The sequence below is a fragment of the Cydia strobilella genome, chromosome 9 (assembly GCF_947568885.1).
Source record: "Cydia strobilella chromosome 9, ilCydStro3.1, whole genome shotgun sequence".
Classification (NCBI taxonomy): domain Eukaryota; kingdom Metazoa; phylum Arthropoda; class Insecta; order Lepidoptera; family Tortricidae; genus Cydia; species Cydia strobilella.
This window is the reverse complement of record NC_086049.1, coordinates 18893785-18901171: the sequence shown is the minus strand read 5'-3', so window position 1 is coordinate 18901171 and position 7387 is coordinate 18893785.

Below are 7387 nucleotides of genomic sequence, written 5' to 3'. Positions count from 1 at the left end.
TGAAGTTGGTAGAGTATGCTGTAGGCAGGTTAAGTTCTCCAAGACCTGGAACACCTGGAGGTCTGCCAGATGAAGCAGGCGTCTGACCAGAGCTACCACACGCTTAACGTGCAGTAGATACTGTTTGCTGTAATCAGGTTGAATTTTCCAAGACGTAGAACACCTGGAGGTGACTTCCCATGGGTCACTCGGTGCCTGCAAGACTTTGGTGACCAAGTTTCTGCTGGAGACGCTGCTGATCTCCCACCAGGGGGCTACCACAAGCTGAATGTTCAGAAACAATAAATCTAACTGATTGTTTAAAAATAAGCTACCCAAATTACTAATTCCACGCAGACGAAGCCGCGGGCAAAAGCTAGTATTTTATATATAACTGTGATCATTATTTATTATCCCTTTACTGATACTACTACTACTCTAATTTCAAATTTGATTAATTAATATAAAATTGAAATTCCAACAACTCAAAAATGACGTTTGTCACTTGGAACGTTATACAAAACTAGCTTTTGCCCGCGGCTTCGCCCGCGTGATTTAAGAATCTATGTCGTTTTGTCTAATGTACAGGGTGCGTGGGAGGCAGGGGAAGGAGAAAATATGGTTTTATAACTACTTACAAAAGATGGTTTATATGGTATACGGTTCGTAGGTAGAATACATATATATGTACTTACGATGTTTTGCATTTTACTTAGAATGGAAACCTAAACTTATAAGAAGCAAACAGACAACCACCTTCTTGTAGCACCTTGAATGTACTCATTACGGACGCAGGAAGTTTCCCGATGACCTACTCCTTCCGCCCCGTCCGTCCCGCCGCGCCGCCCGCACTCGCCTAGGTACCGATTGACGACGATCGAGATGGCACCAAATCAAACTTAAAAATCTATTAGGATAACGCGGGTCTCCATACCTCAAAAGCAAAATTAGAACCCTTATAGGATCACGTGTGGCTGTCTGTTGGTCCGTCTGTTACAACCGATTTGCTCCGAAACTACTGGACCGTTTGAATTGCAATTTGGCACAAATACGAGTACTTTCAAGAATTTTCATGAGCACATTATTCAATTTCAAAATCGATGCGATTTTCGTAATCAACGTCCCAAAAAACCATAAAAACGACACCCATATTGATATTTAGACATTTCAACCCCATTGCACCCCAACAGGGGAGATGGTTTTTCTCGTCCGTCACGTTGGATTTTAAAATCGTTCTTGTTTTCCTAATTAGCAACCCGATAAACTATAGAAACAATACCCATGTTGAATTTCAGACTTTGTCCCCTATTAGGGGGGAATTTGCAAAAAAACCTGTAACACGTGTAGTGATGGGCAGCGGTAACATTCCCGCTACCAGTAAGTTTCCATTTGGGAATGTTACTAGTAAGTTCCCAATGTTACCAGTAACATTCCCAAAAGCCGGTAACATACGAAACTGATGATAGTGATGACTTATATGAGATAAAATAAGGTTCAAAACTTATTTTTTTAGTACAACTTACTCAAAAATATGTCCCATAGTTCTTAATTCGCTGGCATAAGAGCTATGGGATCAATTTTATAAATTTGGTATACAGATAGTGAGCACCGGGGAAGGACATAGGATACTTTTTTATCCCAGAACTCACCCCTTAAGGGGATGGAAAGGGGAGTTGACACTTGTATGGGGAATCAATAACCGCTGAACCGATTTAGATGAAGTTTGGTATGGAGATAATTTGGGTCCTGGGGAAGGACATAGGATAGATATTCGCGGGCTTGGTTTCCGCAACTCGACGTCTTACTATTGCGCCTATTTTGGGTGAGGGACATAGGATAGGTTTTGCCCTAGAAATCAACCCTAAAGGGGGTGAAAAGGGGAGTGGAAATTTGTATGGAACCCAATAAAACCGATTTAGATGAAATTTGATATGGAGATAGTCTTAATTGTTTGGGAGGGTGTAGAGTAGTTTTTATTCCCGAAGTCATCCTGTTCTCTTCTCCACTTTTCTAACACTCACTCAAAGTGCCGCTGGTAATGTATGATGGAGGCAGCTCAAGACCCTGGAGTGCTCCTGGGTGCAACGGGTCAGGGGTAACGATCGCTCAACGTGCTGCTGGTAGTATACGATGGATAAAGCTCAAGACAATGTGGAGTGCTACTGGGAGCAAAGGGTCAGGGGTAACACTCGCTCAACGTGACGCTGGTTGTATATGATGAGGAAAGCTCAAGACCTGGAACACCTGGAGTGCTGCTGGGTGCAACGGATCAGGGGTAACATTCGCTCAACGTACCGCTGGTAGTGTATTATGGGAAAAGCTCAAGATCTGGAACACCTGGAGTGCTGCTGGGTACAAAAGGTCAGGGGTAACACTCGCTCAACGTGTCGTTGGTAGTGTATGATGGAGATAGCTCAAGACCTGGAACACCTCGAGTGCTGCTGGATGTACCTGATGAGGGTAAAACTCCTTTAATCTGAAGTTGGTAGAGTATGCTGTAGGCAGGTTAAGTTCTCCAAGACCTGGAACACCTGGAGGTCTGCCAGATGAAGCAGGCGTCTGACCAGAGCTACCACACGCTTAACGTGCAGTAGATACTGTTTGCTGTAATCAGGTTGAATTTTCCAAGACGTAGAACACCTGGAGGTGACTTCCCATGGGTCACTCGGTGCCTGCAAGACTTTGGTGACCAAGTTTCTGCTGGAGACGCTGCTGATCTCCCACCAGGGGGCTACCACAAGCTGAATGTTCAGAAACAATAAATCTAACTGATTGTTTAAAAATAAGCTACCCAAATTACTAATTCCACGCAGACGAAGCCGCGGGCAAAAGCTAGTATTTTATATATAACTGTGATCATTATTTATTATCCCTTTACTGATACTACTACTACTCTAATTTCAAATTTGATTAATTAATATAAAATTGAAATTCCAACAACTCAAAAATGACGTTTGTCACTTGGAACGTTATACAAAACTAGCTTTTGCCCGCGGCTTCGCCCGCGTGATTTAAGAATCTATGTCGTTTTGTCTAATGTACAGGGTGCGTGGGAGGCAGGGGAAGGAGAAAATATGGTTTTATAACTACTTACAAAAGATGGTTTATATGGTATACGGTTCGTAGGTAGAATACATATATATGTACTTACGATGTTTTGCATTTTACTTAGAATGGAAACCTAAACTTATAAGAAGCAAACAGACAACCACCTTCTTGTAGCACCTTGAATGTACTCATTACGGACGCAGGAAGTTTCCCGATGACCTACTCCTTCCGCCCCGTCCGTCCCGCCGCGCCGCCCGCACTCGCCTAGGTACCGATTGACGACGATCGAGATGGCACCAAATCAAACTTAAAAATCTATTAGGATAACGCGGGTCTCCATACCTCAAAAGCAAAATTAGAACCCTTATAGGATCACGTGTGGCTGTCTGTTGGTCCGTCTGTTACAACCGATTTGCTCCGAAACTACTGGACCGTTTGAATTGCAATTTGGCACAAATACGAGTACTTTCAAGAATTTTCATGAGCACATTATTCAATTTCAAAATCGATGCGATTTTCGTAATCAACGTCCCAAAAAACCATAAAAACGACACCCATATTGATATTTAGACATTTCAACCCCATTGCACCCCAACAGGGGAGATGGTTTTTCTCGTCCGTCACGTTGGATTTTAAAATCGTTCTTGTTTTCCTAATTAGCAACCCGATAAACTATAGAAACAATACCCATGTTGAATTTCAGACTTTGTCCCCTATTAGGGGGGAATTTGCAAAAAAACCTGTAACACGTGTTTATTAATTTATCGTTAGGAATACTCCTGTGAAGTTTCGAATATAATAGTCTTAACTAATCTTGTTTCCCCATACAAACTTTGAACCCCCATTTAACCCCCTTGGGGGGGTGAATTTTGAAAAAATAATTTCTTAGTGCACCCCTAGACCTTATAAGAAACCTACGTGCCAAATTTGGAATCTCTAGAACCAGCGGTTTGGGTTGTGTGTTGATATGTCAATCAGGCAGTCAGTCAGTCAGTCAGTCAGTTTCTTCTTTTATATATTTAGATGTTGATTGGTTTATTCTAAATTTCTAATAATTAAACTGATTTATACACATATTTTCTTTTACCTTATTTCCAGTCTTCACTTTTAATCATTATTTCCAGATAGTAATGTTCCCAGTAACTTTGGAAAAATACCTGGTAATATTGGGAATGTTACCGGTAACATTGGGAATTTACTCTCTCAGAGATTCCTTGACTGTTTTATGACTGTAAATAATAGCATTATTATTTTCTTAAGTATTTAACACGAAAAAAGCATATACAATTCTAATAATTTTTTCAAAGTTACTCAATGTTACCGATCTGGGTAATGTTACTGGTAGCATTACCGGGAATATTCCCACTTTTGAGTAAGTTACTGGTAACGACCCATCACTAAACACGTGTTTATTAATTTATCGTTAGGAATACTCCTGTGAAGTTTCGAATATAATAGTCTAACTAATCTTGTTTCCCCATACAAACTTTGAACCCCCATTTAACCCCCTTGGGGGGGTGAATTTTGAAAAAATAATTTCTTAGTGCACCCCTAGACCTTATAAGAAACCTACGTGCCAAATTTGGAATCTCTAGAACCAGCGGTTTGGGTTGTGTGTTGATATGTCAGTCAGGCAGTCAGTCAGTCAGTCAGTCAGTTTCTTCTTTTATATATTTAGATGTTGATTGGTTTATTCTAAATTTCTAATAATTAAACTGATTTATACACATATTTTCTTTTACCTTATTTCCAGTCTTCACTTTTAATCATTATTTCCAGATAGTAATGTTCCCAGTAACTTTGGAAAAATACCTGGTAATATTGGGAATGTTACCGGTAACATTGGGAATTTACTCTCTCAGAGATTCCTTGACTGTTTTATGACTGTAAATAATAGCATTATTATTTTCTTAAGTATTTAACACGAAAAAAGCATATACAATTCTAATAATTTTTTCAAAGTTACTCAATGTTACCGATCTGGGTAATGTTACTGGTAGCATTACCGGGAATATTCCCACTTTTGAGTAAGTTACTGGTAACGACCCATCACTAGTCATTAGTAGCAAACGTCAGTTGGGCCGCCCAACGTGTGACGTCATCACGCTCTGTCGAATTCGCGCCAAAAATTATGAGCGTTTCAACCGCTCAAAAATTTTCAACATTTTAAATATTTTTTTATAAAATAATGTTAAGGTTTACAAAAGTATTTTTATCATTTCCGGTGTTCCAACGATATAAATTATGAATACAAAAATAAAAATAAATTCATGCATGGAGCTAATTGTCATTTTCACGCTACAATTATTGTGACGTTTAGGGATATCCATTAGATATCCATTGGATGTCTAAGTAATATCTTAAGCAAATCTTAAAGAGATCGTTCAAGAGGACATTCGGAATCGCGGAAATGTCAAATTTGACATGAGTTTTTTAAATATCTCGTTATCGTTTCTGTTTCATATTTAGTTGATATCTAGATCATTGTTCGCATTGGCCCGCTAGTCTTACAAAGTATCAACTCCAATCACCCTCAACTGCAAAACTGCACTGAAGGTAGTGACAACGTCACGGCGCTCATAAGTGTCCCGGTGCAGCAAAACAGGTACTTTACATTTTTCATTTACGAACGTTGGATACGTTTTCTTCTGCTGGGATACGTTTTATTGTCTTTACCAAGCGCACCAAATCCGAATATTGAGGAATTGAGGCAAATCAGTAAGTTTTGAAGGTTGAGCCATACGGCGCGATTCGGGAAATAAATTATAGATTCACTAGATATGAAATAGTAAAGATATGTGACGTCCGACGGGTAAAGGTACACCTTACCTTACCTTAGGTGTACCTTATGGCCGTTGGCGCTTATGCTATTATTAACGCCGCTCCAATGAATATTGGATGGCGCTTACGTCGCATAGCGCCACAATAATTTGCACGTCACATATCTTTACTATTTCATATCTAGTGAATCTCTAATACATTTCCTGAATCGCGCCGATAGTTTCTGATGAGATTTGAGCTGCTTTGGCTACTTAAAACGTCTTATTAAGTCTAATAAACGCTCGACATATTTCGACCATCTTTATCAAGAAGCACCGACTGCACAACCTTCACTGGTCGAGCGACACTTGCAGTGCGAACTAGAGCTCGAGTCATTCATTCTTTTAAAAACCGACCAAGTGCGAGTCGGACTCGCCCGCCGAGGGTACCGTACTTTTTAGTATTTGTTTTTTATAGCGGCAACAGAAATACACCATCTGTGAAAATTTCAACTCTCTAGCTATCACGGTTCATGAGATACAGCCGGCGGCGTTAATAAAAGCGTAAGCGCCAACCGCCATAAGGTACCTTTACCCGTGGGACGTCACATATCTTTACTATTTCATATCTAGTGAATCTCTAATTCATTTCCCGAATCGCGCCGATAGTCTTAGCTATACAGTAACGGCACTAACATCGTCACGACGTTCATAAACGTCTCGCCGGTACACTGCAATACATGTCCTTTACATTTTTCATTTACGGACGTGTTACCTGTCGAAAGTATTCCAAACGGTTACCGAGCGCAGGGAAACTAAATAGTCATTGTAAGGCCAGGATTACACTTGTAAGTTTTACTTACGTAAGTAGGGACACAGCTATACTACAGAATGAGATATGAATATCGTAATCTCATTCTAGCAAATAGCTTTGTCCCTACTTACGTAAGTAAAGCTTACAAGTGTAATCCTGGCCTTAAGTACTGTATTTACCACAGTAAATCATACGATGTAATGTATTTCCAACGGCTCGCCTACACAAACACCACGTGATACAAACTGCCCTGCCCGCGGTCTGACATCGACTGACTCTTACTGTCAGTGACGTCACCATGACGTAAGCGCTCGAGACGTCTATACACTACAGTCATAACCAAGTGGACTCTCCGAGTAAACACACTTTTTCTGGTCCTGGAGTATGGAAGTTACTGTTTATAGGTACAAAAATTATACCCACACTGCACACTTATAAATGAAAAATGTGAACAAAATAGTGTAGTAGTGTTAGTGTTGTAGTGTAAACTAATATTGGAAGGAAAATTGATGGCAAGAGGGGAAGGGGAAGAAGGAGGGTCACTTGGCTTGACAACATTAAAAAATGGACGAACGTGCATAACGCAGCCATACTGGCAAAAATGGCTAAGAGCAGAGAGATGGCAAAGGTGGTCGCCGACGTCCGTTAAGGTATGGCAAAAGAAGAAGGAGAAGAAAATAGTGTTGTAACTAAAACTATGAAATAGGTAAATGTTGTTTTTACTGAAGAAGACAACCGTTAACAAACAACGATAGTGTAAATGTTTTTTTTTATTGATAAAAAAATG